Genomic DNA, 7417 nt, shown 5'->3' on the forward strand with positions numbered 1-7417 from the left:
TTAAAATCATACACCTTTGCCTTAGAAAGCTCATATGTGTGTCTAGACAAATTCAGAACTTATGTCACTAAGTCCCAAATGTTCAGACTAATTGTCAAATCTCATAATTCGAACTATGGAAAGGGATGCCGTAACCATAATCGAATTTGAGAATACAATTTCCACAATTGCTATCTTCTTAAAATCTCTCTTAGTGAAAGCATTTCCTCACAGTCATTTTCATGAAGGAGGTAATCTTATGACACTTAGATTTTGTGGTGTATAAGTTCCTATCCATGTGAATTTGTCAAAACCAAAGTTTGTGACAAATCCAAACTCATATGGACTGAACTTTCTCAATCTCGATTTCTTGCCTCATGGTAACACGAGTGCACACCATGTCTTCCAAGTGGTTTATCAACTCATCCTTACTTATCAATGTACTTTCCATTGATCAAGGTGCTATGTCTTTATGCATTCACATGAGAAGTCATAGAACTCACTTGCATAATTAATTCAATTGGAATGGCATAGAAAAGGAGTATGTCATCCACGATGGGCTATAAACCTCAAGTCGTGTGCTAGTGATGATCGATAAGGTTTATTCTTGATTAGTTCTTGAAACCTTTTTCAAGATCATTAAAACTCCCACTGACCTCTTGACATATACGATTCTCTTTTCAGGAAACTTTCCTCGACAAAACAAATATTCAAGAGTTAGTGTGGTTCTTATCAAGACAAAACACTTCGCAAAATTTGTCCTAGTTGGTCTTTGTCTTATCCAAGACATCACAACTTACAAATTTTAAATGTGCAAGAATAAGAAAACTTTTCCAAATTCCACATTTGATGAGTGTTATAAACCTTCTTGAGACTTGTCACTCAATTCACAATCTTGGAGTATAACTCTAAGACTTGATGTTGGAACGAAGTATGATTGACTTCTTGATTTTAACCATTTCCACAATTCTCGATTCCTCTTCTTAGACATGAAAATGTACTAAGACTTACTTAGAGGATCAATTGAGATATGGTTCCTAATCATTAAGACTTATCATAAAACACAATAAAAGTTACTCTCCCTTCTTCTTAGAATAGAGATACTTTTATCTTTCTGCCTACTTGATTCTTCTTATTCGTTCTGCCATTGATTGAAATTCTTTCAATCAACTCAGAATTATATTTAATCTTATAAGCATAACCATATTCACTAAACTTTAGTAAATCATGACGAATATCTTTATCACTCTCGTGGTGGACTTGATCAATGTACAACCTAGTGTACTTGATCTCCTAGTCCTTCTCTTGACACTTTGTCAAAGAATTAGTCTAATTTCCAAATATGAAGTTTCTCATTCATCACGCAATCAAGTTGCATGACTCCAAGTTTCTGTCCAATTGAAGCTTGGGCGATGAGAATCTTTCCTCATTTGGCAAACTCTCGACATTTCCACAAATGACATAATTAAGAATCAAATCCATTATTGATAACAATACATCAATTTTTCATAACAACTTCATTGCAAGGATATATAAAATTATTCAAACCAAAAATTTTATTTTATTCATAAAAGCAGCGGAAAACTTGTCCTTACAATGCAAAATCAACTGAAAAACTATGTATTTATTCCTAACAAATCTATCATAACTTTCTAAGCTCAAAATCTGATCTTCGAATCCATGCGACGGTGATCCATTTCTTCGTGATCAGACTCATCTTGCTTTTCCATCAAGCTTCCTCTCTTTTCTCTGATCCTGCAAAACATTCAAATGTAATCTTATCACATTATGTATTAAGAATCAATGAATAGGAACTTGATGGAGTTAGATAGTGGATTTTATACCCAAGGAGGAGTCATAACACTAGACTCTCCCATCTCTTAGATCTTTCAGGTAGATAGGGCAGCTTCGTCTCCAATGCCCCTTCTCTTGGCAATAAAAGCAAATGGACTCTTTTGGAATGACACAAGGAACAATCTCAGAGTTTACCTTTTCTGGATCTCCAATGTCATCATTTTCAATGTCCCTTGAAGTTTGGGAGTTTGATTCACCAGACAAATTTGCTTGATCAGCACGCCAAATCATTGCTGATTCAACAGCTATAAGCAAATAGGTGAGATCAATGAGGGTCACGTCGTGATCCATCATATAGTACTCTCTAACGAACTCACTATATGATTCAGGAAGTGACTGAAGAACCCAGTCAACAGCCAACTCACTTGAAATCTCGACACCAAACATGCTTAACCTATCAATGTGTGACTTCATCTCTAAGACGTGTGCACACACAGGTTTCCCATCTTCGTGTTTACTTGCCAAAAGGGCTTGAGTGAGCTTGAACTTTTCAAGCCTTCGAACTTGTAGGTTTGGGAGAACAACGGGAGGAGGTGGAGGAAGTGGAATCAAGTTAGTCCACATGGTAGGGATTGATCTTTCACCTTCATAGTAGAACAAACCTTGAGCAGGAATACTTTTTCCTTTAGATTCGGGAAGACCATGGTTAGATTCAGACATCTACAAAAATGGGATAAAATTCAAGTTAGTTGATAAGAATCCTTGATGTAACACCCAAAAGAAACATCGAGGCTAGGATCCAACACAACATTCCACAAATTGGAAGAGGGATGTCGTAATCCAATTTGCAAAATATTTGAAGGTAGGTAAATGACGATTTACCAATTTCCACCATGAAAAACGAAAAAGAAGGTTATGTTTTAAATGTATTGGAAACTCCTAGATTCTTTGAGATACATTGAAACTATTCAATGGCATGTTTTAATCTCGGATTATGCTCTTCTATTTGTGACTGGGATGCCGAGGATCACAAACAAGATGTGAATAACCATGCAAATGTGCTTGGTAACCTCATTGTCTTTATCATTAACTATTGATGTGCCGGTAAACCACACACGCTCCATCAAAATGACAATTATGAGATACCCATTACTACTCTTTATTAGTGCCTTTTAGTGTGCCAGTTAACCACACACGCTCCACTAACGACCAATAAAGCATAATGTGCAATTTCATGGATTAGCATACTTTTCACATTTTTCCTAAAGTAACTAGAGTTGGGATTTTGTAAAATAATGTTCTAGTACTTTCTTTAATAACATTATACTTTTAATGAGATGTAGTTGTCCTATCAAATCCGTTCTGCTAACGACCCTCCACTAATCAAGGAAGCGGTGGGTGAGAGTGGACACCCATTCAACTACCATTTTATAGGCAGTTTCCTTATACCCCCCCTTATAGATTAGCTTCGTGAATGAGGCATACTAGCAATTTGACTGACCATATTCTTATACATATATAATATTTAACTTTTAATATACATATAAGGTGTGTTTTAAAACATTTTAAAACTCCAAGGGTTTATATAAATTTTTCGAAATTTAAACTATTAAATTTTAAATTTAAGTAAACCAATTAATTAGATTTAATATTTATCTATTAATTAACTTTTAATTAATTTATTAAATCTTTTAAGGATTATCTAATTAAATTAAACAATTAACTTAATCCTAATCCATATCCCTTCTAGATTTCAAAAAATATGGGGATAGGATAATTTCCTTAATTTTCTCAACCAAATAACTAGATTTAATATTTGTCTATTAATTAACTTTTAATTAATTAATTAAATATAGTAAGGATTATCTAATTAAATCAAACACTTAATATAATCCTAATCCATATCCCTTCTAGATTTCGAAAATATAGGGATAGGATAATTTCCTTATTTATCTCAATTATCCAATAAGGCAACTATTATCCAAAACAAAGAAACCCTAAAAGAGGGAGCATATTTCGAAATTACAAGGGGAGGAGGCTAGGGTTTTGGAAACCCTAACCCTAATTTCGACTAGGGTTCATGGAGGCTAGGGTTTTCGAAAGCCCTTTGCACCAAAACCCTAAAATCGAAAATTTTGGCCTTTAGGGTTTAATGGCTAAAAACCCTAATTTGCAATTCAACTATTATAGCAATTCAATTTAAAACAACAATGGCTCTGATACCACTGATGGGTTTTAGGTAAAACAATTCCTAAGTTCACATGCAACCTACTTTGGATCTATGTTTTATCTATTGAACATACAACTTTGAATTGCAAAACAAGAACCCTAGATGAGAGAGGCTATAATCGAAATTTACAAACTAGGGTTTAGTAATTACATACCTTTCAATTGTTATAGTAAACAATTGATAATTCCCTTGATCTTGATCTTGATCTTCTTGGAAGCTTAGCACCACAATTGTAATGCCTATAATGGAATCACACCCAAACTAGCAAGAAGGAAAGTAGAAGGAGAGAGAGAGGGAGTATGCAATTTTCGGCCCTAAGGGTTTCTTCCAAAGAAAGAGTGACCAAAATGTGAACCAGGAGGCTCCTTATATAGTTGAGGGATCTAGGGTTTAGGAAAAACCCTAATGCTCCTTGCTTAGGGCCTAAGCAAAGCCAAAGGCCTTATCCAAGCCCCCTTGGACGAAATCCTTAGGGTTTCCCCTATAGATTTCGTCCACCTCCTTCCAAGGAGGTTCTGGAGCCTTCCACTCAACTATTAGATAATTGCAAACTAGTCCCTGCACTTTATAATTAATTCTTTTAACCCCAAAATTAATTCTAATTAATTTCTGGCTAACAATTAATTAAACAAAATGATTTCTTATTAATATATTAATCTTTTAACATATTTATATTAATTTATTAATCTTATAATAAATTAATATCTCTCCTTTCATAATTTCCTTGTCCGGTTGCTAGGTTTGAGGGCAACCCAAAAGGACTGTGCTGCTATCAATTCAAGTACATACCAATTATAGTTATGGGCTTAGACACCTAATCCAATAATTTTCCCTTTCTTTTATTTTGTTGAAATGAAATACCCAGGTGGCATCCATATATCCACAACGAGATTTTTCAACTTTTATTCATCATGAAAAAGAGGGAGAACCCTGATCTCCGGCGACTCCTTTGTGTGTTCCTACACATCACTGGTAGCAAGGAGGAATGATGGCAAAAGCAACAAGGTCAAAGGGGGAGGCAGGAGGAAGTAGAGACGGTAGTTGGCAGCGAGGAGCTGCTTTGGTAGCCCCTCGTCGATTCTTTCTTCTTTTTCTGGCAACATATCTCAAAGATGGAGGCAAAGAGAGACAGATCAGAGAAACACAACAGGTAAAGGGTGTTTGGCTGTTGCTGTTCAACCGGAAGGAAGAGAGACGAGAAAAAGAATGGTCGCCGCCCTTTTCTTGTTGCTGGAGGATCACCCACCTCCGGTGACTAAGCTAATTAATTGCTATTTAGTGTCACTTGTGCTTCCACATAAGCAAAACCTATAAGAATCCGGTGAAAATGACCTAATGTGTACATATTAATACAGTATAAGGGTTTATTTTACAAAAAAAGAAAAGAATAAGGACTAAATGTGTACAATTCAAAGAGTATATTACCCTGTCAAGTCATTTTCCCTAAAAGAAAATTCGTATATGATCGGTATACGGGGTATAGTCGGTCACAAGGATTGCATTGTTACAAAAAATAAAATATAAGGGTTTATTTTACAAAAAAAAAAAAGAATAAGGACTAAATGTGTACATTTCAAAAAGTATCTTACCCTATCAAGTAATTTTCCCTTTTCGGAAATCATCAGTGAATAAACAACCCTTTCGGTGGCAGTCAGCTTGGCTCCAAAAGTAGATTGGGTGTGGAAATAATTTAGCTAATGAAACAACTTTGCTATGGAGAGAGCTTGGTTGCGGAAGCAATCTCTAGGTATCAACAAATAACGTTGCCGAAACATCCTATTAACCTTAGTAAATTTCTTATTTTCTTTAATAATCTACGCTTTCGAACATGTTTTTCCACTACATTTCGACTCCAAATTTCGTAGACCTTTTGGGGCGATGCTCCCTTGGACTCTGATCAACGACACCTCTGCAAAGGGGGCTACCCCCAACCCAACCTTTTGTCATGTCCAATATCAAACGCATCTTATATACAAGTGTATGTTACGGCTCATATATTGTATTAGATCATAGTTTTAACCCACATTACACTCATGTTTATTTAAGTTACTTCAAATAATCGGTAAAACTTAATCTCCAACAAGTTGTAAGGATGAGTACAAACCAAACATTAAAAAAACACAACAATAATAATTAAAAAAAATACAACCATCACCTTGACGGCTCATTGGATAAGGCTTGGGCTCCCCATAGGGGATGTCTCAAATTCATATCTTGGGGGTTTTAGTCAAACGTTGGCCTAAATTGGATAATACAACATTGCTTATGAATGCAAGGCAACATATCTTTATATCTTCACCGTAATTGTAAACCACCATTAAGGGAACCCTTACTATAAACGAGTATATCCTTTAATAAAAAAGTAAATTGATAAAAACAAAATTAGAACATTAACGGTCGATGCGGTTTAGAATTTTGCATGAATACTGGCTTATACGGTTTGGTGTGGTGTTCACCTAAACGATCAGCCTCTATCAATCATATCGCATCGTGACGAAGAACAAAACCGTAACCCATATGTGGGAACCAAACTAAGATATTTTCCTGATAATAAATAATTATATATGATTTGTTATTATAAATTATTATTTAATACATTTGACTTTTAGACTTTATTTTGATACGAGGTTGAGGCCATACACCATACTTTAGTCATGAAAACTAATTATATTAGACATGGGTTTTTTTACCGTCTCAGAATTTGAAATAAAATTGATTTAAAAATTTAGCAGAAATAAATGGTATTTAGAATTAGATAAGTTTTAGTTTGTCAATTCAAAAAAAATGATTTTAAAACATAACCAACCCATAACATCGTACCACTTCATATTTCAGGTGTAAAAGCGAAATCACGCCGTTAAAACCGAACCATTAGAGGGGAAAAAAACACTCCTAACGGTTTTATCATTTCAAAAACCGAAGCAATTGGTTTTCGGTTTGGTTTAGGCCTAAAATGACATTGTGCACGTCCCTAATAAATTGATTTTGCTGTTTATAGAAACTACAATAATTTTATTTGATTTATCATAATAAATATACAAACACCAATAACTTTAAGGACCAAAATGTCCCCACTGTTTTATCTGAAAAGACAAACACCAAATAACAAAAAAGAATAATATCATTAAAAGATTCTGAGATTTGAATCACATCTGATCATGTGACTTCTAAACTAGGTGGTGCTACTTTAGATTTTGAGAATCCTCAAATGCAATTTCAAATGTTGTTTTGTCACAAAAATTAAACACGGACTTGCTTTGGGTTTAACTTAATTTTCGCTAACCTTAAGAGGTAAAATGAAAACAAATATACATATATGTATATATTGGATTATTGATAATTTGATATATAACAAGCATTAAAATTTTTCAAGTGATGAATGTAAACATAAGAGATGTTCAGAAAAAATAACCA

Source organism: Lactuca sativa, chromosome 1, assembly GCF_002870075.4.
Source record: "Lactuca sativa cultivar Salinas chromosome 1, Lsat_Salinas_v11, whole genome shotgun sequence".
In the NCBI taxonomy this organism is placed as follows: Eukaryota; Viridiplantae; Streptophyta; class Magnoliopsida; order Asterales; family Asteraceae; genus Lactuca; species Lactuca sativa.